The following is a 13,847-nucleotide window of genomic DNA, read 5'->3' on the forward strand; positions in this document are numbered from 1 at the left end:
CAAAAACACCCGCTCCCCCGCGACCCCCCCTACCGCGGTTCGCAGCAAAAACACCCCCCGCAACCCCCCCTCCCGCGATTCGCTGCAAAAAGAACCCCCCCACGACCCCTCCCGCAATTCGGGGCGGCACCCCCCCCTGCGACCCCCCTCCCGCGATTCGCGGCACCCCCCCCCCCGCAATTCGCAGCAGCCCCAGGATTAAATGGCACATGCAAAACACTGACATGGCTATGGTCGACAATGAAAAAGGTTGACATGAGTTTTTGAAGATTTATTTTTAATTTTTTCATATTCATTGTCATGTGTCGACATGGACACCAATGAAGTGGCACACTTATGTCAACATTTACATGTGTTGACCTTTCTGTGTTGATTTTTTCTTGTGGTGATTCGCGTCACACCCCCCGCAACCCCCCCTCCCGCGATTCGCGGCAACCCCCGTGACCCCACACCTCCCGCAATTCGCGGCAACCCCCACCGGAACCCCTGTGAACCCCGCCCTCCCGCGATTCGCGGCACCCACCCCCGCGACCCCCCCTCCCGCAATTCGCGGCACCCCCCCCGTGATTCGCGGCAGCTCCAGAATTAAATTGCACATGGAAAATACTGACATGGCTATGGTCGACAATGAAAAAGGTTGACATGAGTTTTTGAAGTTTTTTTTTTTCATTTTTTGAATATTTTCATATTCATTCTCATGTGTCGACATGGATACCAATGAAGTGCCACACTTATGTCAACATTTACATGTGTTGACCTTTCTGTGTTGATTTTTTCTTGTGGCGATTTGCGTCACACACCCCCCACCCCCCCCCCCCCACAACCGCGATTCACGGCACACACACACACACCTCCCCCGCGATTCTCGGCACCCCACCCCGTGACCCCCCCTCCCGTGATTCACGGCACACCCCCGCGACCCCCCCTCCCATGATTCGCCGTAACCCCCCTCCCGCGATTCGCGGCACCCACCCCCGCGACCCCCCCTCCCGCAATTCGCGGCACCCCCCCCCCGCGATTCGCGGCAGCTCCAGAATTAAATTGCACATGGAAAACACTGACATGGCTATGGTCGACAATGAAAAAGGTTGACATGAGTTTTTGAAGTTTTTTTTTTCATTTTTTGAATGTTTTCATATTCATTCTCATGTGTCGACATGGACACCAATGAAGTGCCACATTTTGTCAACATTTACATGTGTTGACCTTTCTGTGTTGATTTTTTCTTGTGGCGATTCGCGTCACACCCCCCCGGAACCCCCTCTCCCGCGATTCACGGCACACACACACCCCCCCGCGATTCTCGGCACCCCACCCCGTGACCCCCCCTCCCGTGATTCACGGCACACCCCCCGCGACCCCCCCTACCATGATTCGCCGCAACCCCCGCCCCCGTAACCCCCCTCCCGCGATTCTCTGCAATCCCTCCCCTCCCGCGATTCGCAGCATCCACCCCCCCACTACCCCCCCTCCTGCAATTCGCGGCACCCCCCGCGACCCCCCCTCCTGCAATTCGCGGCACCCTCCGCGACCCCCCCTCCCGCGATTCGCGGACACCTAAGTTGCAATACAGGGCATCTTTCATACAATTCTAACCATATTTCTCATATACAAACGTTCACAAATTAAGGGGGCGCAGCCCCTTACGACGGTGTGAAGAGCACCCGTAGGGCGCGATGAATCACCTAGTATATATATATATACACACAGTATACTTGCCTACTTTTGAAAACTAGTTTCAGGGTGATTTTAGATGCTAGAAGAATGTGTTGTGCGCTTAGAGGGTGTATAATGCTCCGCCCATAATGCCATGTACAGTAATGTCCATTACACATAATGCCTCTCACCGTGGTGCCCATTTCACCTTATGCCTCTCACCGTGATGCCCATTACACATTACGCCTCACAACACATTTTGCCACACACTATGATGCCCAGTATACATTATGCCACACACTGTGATGCCCATTACACATTCTTTGACACAAATGATGCCTATTACACAGTGTGAACACGGCATAAATGGGGCAGAGGACTGGGCCCACTAGGACTGGCTGGACATATCCCATATCTCCCTTCCTGACCCCCTCCTCATATCCCACTTCAGCTCCTTTACCTTTGCTGGTCCCCTTGTGATAGGCACATTGCGGGAGCCGGGCAGGATGAGGTGAGGTTTGCTGTGGCGGACGGCTGGCTCTGGTCTCTTTGCTGCAGCCTGCGCAGGTCCGGCGCAGGCTGCACAACCATAGACATCATAATAGTCAGCCATCACAGCTCACACTTCGCCGGTGGCTGTGACGGCTGTGACTGGACTCAGGGAGCAATACTGCGGATCCACAATGGAGATCCGATCCCCACCTCCCCCCGCACGCAACATACCCAACATCCCCACCACCACAACACCGTGCAACGTCTGCGGAAACCTTGTGGTGCCATATAAATGATAATAATAATAAACCCAGGCATTTTTTTGGGAGGATAGATAGGTAGATAGAGATAGATAGATATGGAGCCAGAAAACACGAAGAAGAGTTATAAAACTTTTTTGTATACTTTAATCCATAAGACATGCACTGCTTCTCAGCGAACACTGGGGCAGTTACGCGGGAATTATTCATGCAGACTTCCCTACCAAGCATAATGTGACACTACAGCTGCAGAGTGTAAACACCGCAGCAGACATCAGGGGTCCCCCAGCTGCCTGCAGTCAGCATAACTACACAGCACCTCCCCAGCCACCAGCAGCCCGTACTAATGGAATAACTCTTCTCCTCACCTGGTCCTGGTGCTGCGTCTAACCCCTGCCCACACTCTCCCCAGGTACGTAGCTGCTACTGTACGCTGGCCCGGCTGTGCTGCTGCTGCCACCTTCCACATGCAGTAGCGGCGGCAGTCAGCAGTGCGGTGATTGGATAGTTGTGCGGTCACTCAGTAGGCTAACCGCGCACTGTGCGCTGTCATTGGTGGCGGATGTAGCAGTGAGATTCCGTCTGCATGATGGACGGAAACGTCGGCAGTCGTGCGGGGGGTCATAAGGAGGTGCCTGTGCACCCCTGGCACCCCCCGTGCGCACGCCTATGCATGTCTGTTGTTTTTCTGCACTGCACTTTTCTTGAGCTTTTGTTGCACAGTCAGTAGTCCTGAGGAAGGGGCGTAAGCTCCGAAACTGTCAACCCACTATGCTGACATTATTCCCACTGTGAATTTTACCACTGTGATGTTTTAATACAAGGTTGTCATTTTTCACTGAGAGTGCCGCCTCCAGTCTTCATTTACTTGAAAACCGCTACTATATATATATATATATATATATATATATATATATATATATATATATATATACACACACACACACACACACACACACACACACACACACACACACACACACTCTTAGGGGGCACAAAACTCCATAACAGGCAGCATCTGGGAAGAACTTACAATTGTGAAGACACCCCCTCCCCCACCTGCTGCTGCCACTGATCTTCCTACCACAGGGTCCTCAGTTATACCCATTTTACACCGCCGAAAAATCCGGGCCAGCTGCGGGTCAGACCTGGATCATCGGCGGTGTAAATGGGGTATATCCGTGTCCATTTACACGGGTCCTCTACCCAGGTCCTGACCTGGGTAGAAACCGGACAGGACCAGTGTTATGTACACCCCCACTCCCCCACATTATATACACCCCCCATTCCCCCACATTATATACACATTATATACCATACCCTCCAACATTTTTAGGGCAGAAATCGGTACACCTACTGAAAGGGGGCGTGGTCATGGATAAAGTATGTATACTTTTTTCAAAATTATGTATTTAAAAAAATGCAGGAGAGGAGGGGGGGAGAAGAAGAGTCTAGCCATGATGGAGGGTATGCTACAATACACTACACGCTGCCTGCATCACACTACAATACACTACACTACACGCTGCCTGCATCACACTACAATACAGTACACATGCCCTCCTCGGTGATCGGCAGGACGGGGCGATGTGGTGGGTGTCAGCTCAGGAGAATCTGTTGTCTAGGCAGCTCGGCCAGGTCCTCGAGAGCGCCCAGGCCCCCGGGGAAGGGATCTGCTGCTGCTGAGGGGGAACCTTGTCCAGGCGGCTGCTGCTCCCGGGGGGAAGAGGACGGAGGACGGAACTTGTAAAAGTCCTGCCAGTCCTCGTCAAACTGGGCGAGTGGTGCCGCCACCTCCATGCCGGGGTCCACGGGGAGCGGGGTAGTTAGAATGGGGCGCTACGACAGCTGGTCTGTTGCCCCAGGACGCACGCTCCCAACACAGTCCTGTGTTGCAGAAAACCGGTACATTCGGTACAAACTGATTTTGCCGGTACAGACTGTTAAAAAAACGGTACTGTACCGGCAAAATCGGTACAGTTGGAGGGTATGTATATACACCCCCACATTATATACACTCCCCCACATTATATACACACCCCACTCGCACATTATATACACCCCCCACTCCCCCAGTATACACAGCACTCACCTGGCTGTGTTGCTCCAAGGACCCAGTAGTGTGGTGGGGGAGGCAGCTCACCACAGGCCCAGAGTCAGAACTTCAGAAGCAGGAAGAGCAGGGAGAGCTGGCCTCACCGGCGCTCTGTAAGTGTGGTGGGCGGGGCCAGCCTCCGGGAAGCAGCAGATCTCTGGCTGTCAGCTCTGCTCCTTCCGATGCCTTGTAGTGATGGGAAATCTAGTTCGTTTTGGTGACTAGTTCATTATGATCTAGTTCACCCAAAAGATTAGATCAGAAGATTAGTTCATCTAGTTCATTTAGTTCATTATTCCTTCACTGACTCAGAGACTGAGAGGAGTGCATGGATCTAGATGAACTAGACTAGATTATGACACACAGAGCATGCATTGTAATACTAGCTCATTGTAGGAGTTAGAGTCTTGTTAGAATGATCATATACTGTATGTTTAATAAATCAGATTATTTTCTAGTTTAGAAAAGCAATACGTTATACAGCACCCTTCTAGTGACATGTTTATTGTTTAGCTCTTCAATATTAATCCCATTGTGGTTATTATTTTACCTTCCATAATATTCCATATTATGCAAGTAAAATACCCAAATTCAGAGTAATTTAATAAGTCAATTTTTTCTGCTTTTAAAATACAGTAATTAGAAAAAAAATGTGTCCCCTTGCCCCGATGTAACTGACCTTGGAGAGAGATAAAGTAGAGACTTTGCAAAGTAACCAGTTGCTGATTGGTTGCTAGGGGCAACTGCTCCACTGTATGCATCATGAAGGTTCATACATATCCATCTCTGACTGTAATGTGGAGTAACAGAGCTATTACAGTATACTGTATAACATGCAGCAGCCAGCACTGTGTCTGTGGCTGCATACACACAATACAAATGCCTGAGCACAGCAGTGCCACACATGGTAGCTCACAGGTACTGTACAGTCTCATTATGGCTGTATAGTCAGAGATTAGTTCAGGGATCTGTATGATCAGTGAACTAATTGAACTACTGAACTATTTGCAGGACTCATGAGTCATCAGGACAATGTAGTTCATTTGGATCCGCAGAGTCCAGACCATGTCTGAGCTCAGCACTGCCATCTTTGGCAGCTACCATGTACTGCCTCCTGTGTATTGCATGAGAGCTGATAACATGGCTGCTGCAGAAGCATCTACACAGGTCCCAGCAGAAGATTTAGCACAGCAGTATGCTCAGGACCCAGTACCAGAAGCAGCAGCAAGTGTTTGGACATCTGAACTAATCATATAATGATAGTATCACAGAAAGGTGAGCAGCATGAGCACACAATCTCACTCACAGACACACCACACATAGACTTTTGCTAGGCAGTGCATATTTTTCCTTTATTAGATCTGTATTTCCTGGGCTTTGTTGTACTTTTAACTTTAGATTCAGGAAGGAAAGATCCAGTAAATGAGCCTTATGGATCTGCTGGGCTCTGTCTGTCTGTGTTACACCTCCCACTTGCTTTACTTCCTGGTGAACTAAATGAACTAATCTTTGCCAGAGCAGTGATCTGAACGATTTAGTTCACTTTGAAGATTAGTTCATTTTGATCTAATCATTCACGAACTACCCATCACTAATGCCTTGGCAGTCACACAGCACATGATTTCCTATCAGCGGCAGCATTACAGCAGCTCGGCCATTGCAGAACCACGCTGCGCGTTGGCTGGCTGTGAACCCTGCCCCCTCCATTTCCCAGAGGGGTTTCCGAAAACCGGGAGGAATGGGTGGGGGGGGGGTTTGCGGGGCAGCGGGAGGCTCCTACAAAAGCCGAGAGCCTCTCGCTAAATGCGGGAGGGTAGGCAAGCCTATATGTGTGTATGTATATATATATATATATATATATATATAAATAAAATTTTCTTTATTGAAAACTCCTCTTGTCTGTAAATGTGTTATGTGTCACACTGCACTAGTTAGAATACTTTTGTCCTATCTGTAATGCTGCTACACTGGTTTATGGCTTGCTGCGCTTTGTCATGTTATTACAGGTTTGGAACATCTGGGCACCCGTAGTTGTAGTACAGAGAGGACTTCAGAACTACAGGATGACGTCAGAGAGGCGGAGTTACGTGACCAGGCAGGAAGTTCCCCTGGTGTCTGCACACAGAGCTGGCCGGACTCCATTCCGAACACACACATCACAGGCTGAGGTATATGATCTGTGTATTATTGTATTTCTTGTGTGACCTCTGCACCCTGCACTCTAGGGATGGGACATCAGTTAAATGATGTTTTTCAAAATTGGTTACAAAACATCATTTAGACCTAAACATTGTGACTCTAAAACCGATGTTTACTGATGTTTCATTTTTTTTTTATAAACTGTCTAGTTAAGCCTATAATACAGAAATAAACTTATGAGATGATAAATAATCCTTCTATTAAGTTTATCTTGTTGGAGGCTTACAGCTTACACACACATTGGATACATGATTCATGCTTTGTGGTAAATAAAATTTGTCACGGAGGGAAAAAAAAAGTGAAGCATTAACTAGCAAAACTTTACATCTCACAGCAGCTCACAGCCTGCTACATCTCACAGCAGCTCACAACCTGCTACATCTCACAGCAGCTCACAACCTGCTACATCTCACAGCAGCTCACAACCTGCTACATCTCACAGCAGCTCACAACCTGCTACATCTCACAGCAGCTCACAACCTGCTACATCTCACAGCGGCTCACAGCCTGCTACATCTCACAGCGGCTCACAGCCTGCTACATCTCACAGCAGCTCACAGCCTGCTACATCTCACAGCGGCTCACAGCCTGCTACATCTCACAGCGGCTCACAATCTGCTTACGCCAGTTACATTAGCCGCTACGTGAATCGCGATTGTCCCCTCCCGATTGCTCACCACGCTTCGGGCTTGGTGGCTCGTTCGCCAAAACATTATTTAAAGGTAATAGATGGTGGTGTGGACTGCGAAAATAACCCTCGCGGCTTACCGTACGCTGCGTATGTTCCGTAGCAGAAGCGGTGGCCGCAAAGATGAGCAAGTACCATTTTTAACTTGATTTAGAACAGTAGGAACAGGCTAATAACTTAAGTTGAACATATAAAATAACAAAAAACATTACATACAGGGAAACATAGAACATACTGGGCCTTATTCTAGTTCACTCGCAGAGGCAAATTCCTTCTCAAATGGACAAAACCATGTGCACTGCAGGTGGGGCAGATGTAACTTGTGAGAGAATTAGATTTGGAAGGGGTATTACTTCAAAGTGAGATCTATATTGCAGTGTAAAAATAAAGCAGTCTGTATTTACCCTGCACAGAAACAAAATAACTCACCCAAATCTAACTCTCTCTGCACATGTTACATCTGCCCCACCTGCAGTACACATGGTTCTGTCCATTTGAGAAGGAATTTGCCTTTCCGAGTGAACTAGAATAAGGGCCACTGTACATTGAAAAAAATGGCCTTTTCTTGTTGCAATATAGGAGTAGTGGTTTATCACTCTGCATTTTATCACTTTTGAAGCTTAGTGCATCTGGCCCAGTGTGTGTTACTGTTTTGTATCTGTTTTTTTAAGTTGTCAATGAATATAAAACAAGGAGTGAGCTGGCTGCCGAAAGCAGTGCTAGCACCACACAGTGCTAGCACCACACAGTGACAGCACCACACAGTGACAGCACCACACAGTGACAGCACCACACAGTGACACACAAAAGTCATCAGCTGCTGTTTGCCAGTTGGAATTTACATTCATGCTTCATTATATGTCTACAGATTGTAAGTGTAATCTTTAAATATAACTCATCTCTTTTAAAAAGACCATTTGCACTATATCTTTTCCATCTTCCTCCATACACATGGTTAATTCCATGGGAGAAGGGAGTGTATTTTCTTTTTTCAGGATTAATGGGCAATCATCAGGATTGAAGTATTGAAGGACTTTTATTTGGTGATATCAATTTAATTAATTGTCACTGCGATTACCCTTTTTTTTATTATTAATGAGCGCTTTGTGTCTGTTTTCACTGTTTTATATATGTTCATGTTATGAGTATAATTGGATGTTTAGGGGGAAATTTACTAAAGGAAATTTGTAGTATTTTCGGGATAGTAAATGTCAAAAATAAGTGTATTTCTGGATACAAATACACCAATTTTTTTACAAATTTCCTTTAGTAAATTTCCCCCTTACTCTTTTGATTACACAAGTGTGGTGTAGGAGAGCATTGTGTGCCTGGTGAGTATTGTAGGATAGCAGTGTGTGCAGGGCATGTATTGTACATGATGAGTAGTGTTCATGGCAAGTAGTGTAGGAGAGCAGTGCGTGCATGGTGAGTAGTGTAGGAGAGCAGTGCGTGCATGGTGAGTAGTGTAGGAGAGCAGTGTGTGCAGGGGGAGTAGTGTAAGAGCATTATGTGCATGGTGAGTAGTGTAAAAGAGCAGTGTGTGCTTGGGAGTAGTGTAGGAGAGCAGTGTGTGCAGAGAGAGTAGTGTAGGAGAACAGTTTGTGCATGGCGAGAAGTGTAAGAGAGCAGTATGCGCATGGTGAGTAGTGTAGGAGAGCAGTGTGTGCATGGCATGTAGTGTAGGAGAGCAGTGAGTGCAACGCGAGTAGTGTAGGAGAGCAGTGTGTGTAGGAAGAGTAGTGTAGGGGAGCTGTGTGTACATGGCGAGTAGTATAGGAGAGCAGTGAGTGCAGGGCGAGTAGTGTAGGAGAGCAGTGAGTGCAGGGCGAGTAGTGTAGGAGAGCTGTGTGTGCAGGGGGAGTAGTGTAGGAGAGCAGTGTGTGCAAAGCAAGTAGTGTAGGAGAGCTGTGTGTGCAGGGGGAGTAGTGTAGGAGAGCAGTGTGTGCATGGCATGTATTGTAGGAGAGCAGTGAGTGCTTGGGAGTAGTGTAGGAGAGCTGTGTGTGCAGGAAGAGTAGTGTAGAGGAGCAGTGTGTGCAGGGGAGTGGTGTAGGAGAGCATTGTGTGCATGGTGAGTAGTGTAGGAGAGCGGTGTGTGCAGGGTGAGTAGTGTAGAGGAGCAATGTGTGCAGGTGGAGTGGTGTAGGAGAGCATTGTGTGCCTGGGGAGTATTGTAGGATAGTAGTGTGTGCAGGGCATGTATTGTACAGGAGCAGTGTGTGCAGGATGAGTAGTGTAGGAGAGTAGTGTTCATGGCAAGTAGTGTAGGAGAGCAGTGTGTGCATGGCGAGTAGTGTAGGAGAGCAGTGTGTGCAGGGGGAGTAGTGTTAGAGAGCAGAGTCTGCTTGGGAGTAGTGTAGGATTACAGTGTGTGCATGGCGAGTAGTGTAGGAGAGCAGTGTGTGCATGGCGAGTAGTGTAGGAGAGCAGTGTGTGCATGGCAAGTAGTGTAGGAGAGCAGTGTGTGCAGAGAGAGTAGTGTAGGAGAACAGTGTGTGCATGGCGAGTAGTGTAGGAGGGCAGTGTGTGCAGAGAAAGTAGTGTAGGAGAACAGTTTGTGCATGGTGAGTAGTGTAAGAGATCAGTATGCGCATGGTGAGTAGTGTAGGAGAGCAGTGTGTGCATGGCATGTACTGTAGGAGAGCAGTGAGTGCAACGCGAGTAGTGTAGGAGAGCTGTGTGTGTAGGAAGAGTAGTGTAGGGAAGCTGTGTATACATGGCGAGTAGTGTAGGAGAGCAGTGAGTGCAGGGCGAGTAGTGTAGGAGAGCTGTGTGTGCAGGGGGAGTAGTGTAGGAGAGCAGTGTGTGCAGGGCAAGTAGTGTAGGAGAGCTGTGTGTGCAGGGGGAGTAGTGTAGGAGAGCAGTGTGTGTGTAGGAAGAGTAGTGTAGGGGAGCTGTGTGTACATGGCGAGTTGTGTAGGAGAGCAGTGAGTGCAGGGCGAGTAGTGTAGGAGAGCTGTGTGTGCAGAGGGAGTAGTGTAAGAGAGCAGTGTGTGCAGGCCAAGTAGTGAAGGAGAGCTGTGTGTGCAGGGCGAGTAGTGTAGGAGAGCAGTGAGTGCTTGGGAGTAGTGTAGGAGAGCTGTGTGTTTAGGGAAGCTGTGTATACATGGCAAGTAGTGTAGTGTGCAGGGCGAGTAGTGTAGTAGAGCAGTGAGTGCAGGGCAAGTAGTGTAATGGTGTGTACACACGGGGGCGATATGCCTTGCTATGCGAGTCCCGATGGGATCAGATCGCATCGGGACTCGCATCGCGCGGCATGCATGGAGGGGCACAATTTAGACTATATAGTCTTGGCTGCCGTCTCTATCTGGCTGCCGATCACACGGGAGCACGCATCGGCAGCGCATTTTAGGGCTTGCAAGCCCTAAAAAAGCATGCGATATGGCTTCCGATGTTCAATATATCGGCAACATCGGAAGCCATATCTCACCGTCTGTACACACCATAAGAGAGCATTGTTTGCCGAGAAGGTTGTTAAAATATAAATATGTGGACATATATGTTCATTCAGCAACTCTTACCTATACCCATGCTTATGTTACCTTATTTTCTGCAATGTCATTCAGGACATATAATAATAATAATAATAATAATGATATTTATATAGCACTTTTCTCCCAATAGGACTCAAAGTGCTTCACACATTGTCTTTACAGCTCGAAATACAAAACAAACTTAACAGTAGATGTCAGTGAAATGCTTGAGTAAATAAGTATGTCTTTAGTCTATTTTTAAAGGATTCTATAGTGGGCGCTTCTCGCACTGTGCGAGGAAGAGAGTTCCACAGAGATGGAGCAGCAAAGTTGAAAGCTCGACCCCCAGATGAATTCAGGGAGATTCTGGGTACTGTTAGTAGTCCTTCTTCAGTGGATCGTAGTAATCGAGTAGGACAGTAAGGGATCAGCAGCTGCTGCAGGTACCTTGGGCCCTGGTCATGTAGGGCCTTGAAAGTGAGTCAATCATTGAAAAGTTATTAATATATTATATAGCCGTGCAAACTGCAGAATGCTACACTTGCTGAATGACTCTAATCATACAGAGTATAAGACCTTCCCTTTGCCTCTAACATATGCAGGTGTGTGTCTCATGCAGCAGCCATTTTGTCCCATGATGGGTATTCAGAGCTGATTACTTTTGAGCGAATTCTCAATCCTATTATTTACCAAACGACCGCGGACACACAAGGCAAAAAAGTGAGGAAAGTAGCGAATGGTCTAATTTGATTGACAGACAGCCACCATTTGTCGGTGGTAACTGTCCGGTTTCTTGTAGTGTCATGAATAATGCAGGCATGCCCAAAAGTTTTCAGGGAGGGTCTGTGACATTAGCTCTGGCCTCCATCAGCCGGATTCTGTTGCTCAGATGTGGAAGGGTCAGACTTGATGGTGAGTGAATGTGAAACCCATTCTATTTGTACTAGATCAATGATTTGCTTTCTCTGGCAAGCTCTCTCCAATGGCTGCAGCTGTCCAGTCACACACACACACATCTGTGATGTCACTTGGCAGTGATTCTGTCCTCTCAGACTGGCCCCTTCTAGTCAGCAGGGCTGTAGTGATGCTCCACTTCCTGTCAGTCAGCCATGACACCAGGCTGGGGTGTGTGAGAGGAAAGACTCCCAGCAGCAGATGTGAGGATCTGAGATCAGAGACCTGGATATCGCGCTGCACTTCTCTCATCTTCCAGTAACAGGGTGGAGGAAATAAGCAGATTGCAGCAGTCAGCCCTCATCTGAGGTAAGACACTAGTGCTGCAGCCCCTGTCACTCCTCACAGATACAGTCTCTCTCTCCTGATGTACAGGGCTAGCCCCGTATGTGTCCTGCTCCAGACTCATGGCTCCCTGCTAGTTACACATGACCTGCAGCAGTCAGCCCTCATCTGAGGTAAGACACTAGTGCTGCAGCCCCTGTCACTCCTCACAGATACAGTCTCTCCCTCCCTCCTGATGTACAGGGCTAGCCCCGTATGTGTCCTGCTCCAGACTCATGGCTCCCTGCTAGTTACACATGACCTGCAGCAGTCAGCCCTCATCTGAGGTAATACACTAGCGCTGCAGCCCCTGTCACTCCTCACAGATACAGTCTCTCTCCCTCCTGATGTACAGGGCTAGCCCCGTATGTGTCCTGCTCCAGACTCATGGCTCCCTGCTAGTTACACATGACCTGCAGCAGTCAGCCCTCATCTGAGGTAAGACACTAGCGCTGCAGCCCCTGTCACTCCTCACAGATACAGTCTCTCCCTCCTGATGTACAGGGCTAGCCCCGTATGTGTCCTGCCCCAGACTCATGGCTCCCTGCTAGTTACACATGACCTGCAGCAGTCAGCCCTCATCTGAGGTAAGACACTAGCGCTGCAGCCCCTGTCACTTCTCACAGATACAGTCTCTCTCCCTCCTGATGTACAGGGCTAGCCCCGTATGTGTCCTGCACCAGACTCATGGCTCCCTGCTAGTTACACATGACCTGCAGCAGTCAGCCCTCATCTGAGGTAACACACTAGCGCTGCAGCCCCTGTCACTCCTCACAGATACAGTCTCTCTCCCTCCTGATGTACAGGGCTAGCCCCGTATGTGTCCTGCTCCAGACTCATGGCTCCCTGCTAGTTACATATGACCTGCAGCAGTCAGCACTCATCTGAGGTAACACACTAGCGCTGCAGCCCCTGTCACTCCTCACAGATACAGTCTCTCCCTCCTGATGTGCAGGGCTAGCCCCGTATGTGTCCTGCTCCAGACTCATGGCTCCCTGCTAGTTACATATGACCTGCAGCAGTCAGCACTCATCTGAGGTAAGACACTAGCGCTGCAGCCCCAGTCACTCCTCACAGATACAGTCTCTCTCCTGATGTACAGGGCTAGCCCAGTATGTGTCCTGCTCCAGACTTATGGCTCCCTGCTAGTTACACATGACCTGCAGCAGTCAGCCCTCATCTGAGGTAAGACACTAGTGCTGCAGCCCCTGACACTCCTCACAGATACAGTCTCTCTCCCTCCTGATGTACAGGGCTAGCCCCGTATGTGTCCTGCACCAGACTCATGGCTCCCTGCTAGTTACACATGACCTGCAGCAGTCAGCCCTCATCTGAGGTAACACACTAGCGCTGCAGCCCCTGTCACTCCTCACAGATACAGTCTCTCTCCCTCCTGATGTGCAGGGCTAGCCCCGTATGTGTCCTGCTCCAGACTCATGGCTCCCTGCTAGTTACATATGACCTGCAGCAGTCAGCACTCATCTGAGGTAAGACACTAGCGCTGCAGCCCCTGTCACTCCTCACAGATACAGTCTCTCTCTCCTGATGTACAGGGCTAGCCCCGTATGTGTCCTGCTCCAGACTCATGGCTCCCTGCTAGTTACACATGACCTGCAGCAGTCAGCCCTCATCTGAGGTAAGACACTAGTGCTGCAGCCCCTGTCACTCCTCACAGATACAGTCTCTCTCCCTCCTGATGTACAGGG

At 49.0% G+C, this 13,847-nt stretch overlaps 1 protein-coding gene across 5 annotated transcripts in view; it reads left to right on the top strand.

Moving 5' to 3' along the window:
- Positions 1 to 5,389: 5,389 nt before the first annotated feature.
- Positions 5,390 to 13,847, top strand: part of LOC146075885 (uncharacterized) — a 37,774-nt gene continuing 29,316 nt past the window's right edge. For 2 of the 5 annotated variants that reach the window (XM_083185553.1, XM_083185557.1), the window contains exons 1-2: positions 5,390 to 5,778; positions 6,510 to 6,671. The gene's annotated coding sequence lies outside the window, so the exon portion shown is untranslated. Of the gene's footprint in view, positions 5,779 to 6,509; positions 6,672 to 10,782; positions 12,127 to 13,753; positions 13,778 to 13,847 lie in introns of those variants that run through there. The other 3 variants (XM_083185554.1, XM_083185556.1, XM_083185555.1) reach the window with 2 other exon arrangements.

The sequence above is a fragment of the Crinia signifera genome, chromosome 4, assembly GCF_055691185.1.
Source record: "Crinia signifera chromosome 4, ASM5569118v1, whole genome shotgun sequence".
NCBI lineage: Eukaryota > Metazoa > Chordata > Amphibia > Anura > Myobatrachidae > Crinia > Crinia signifera.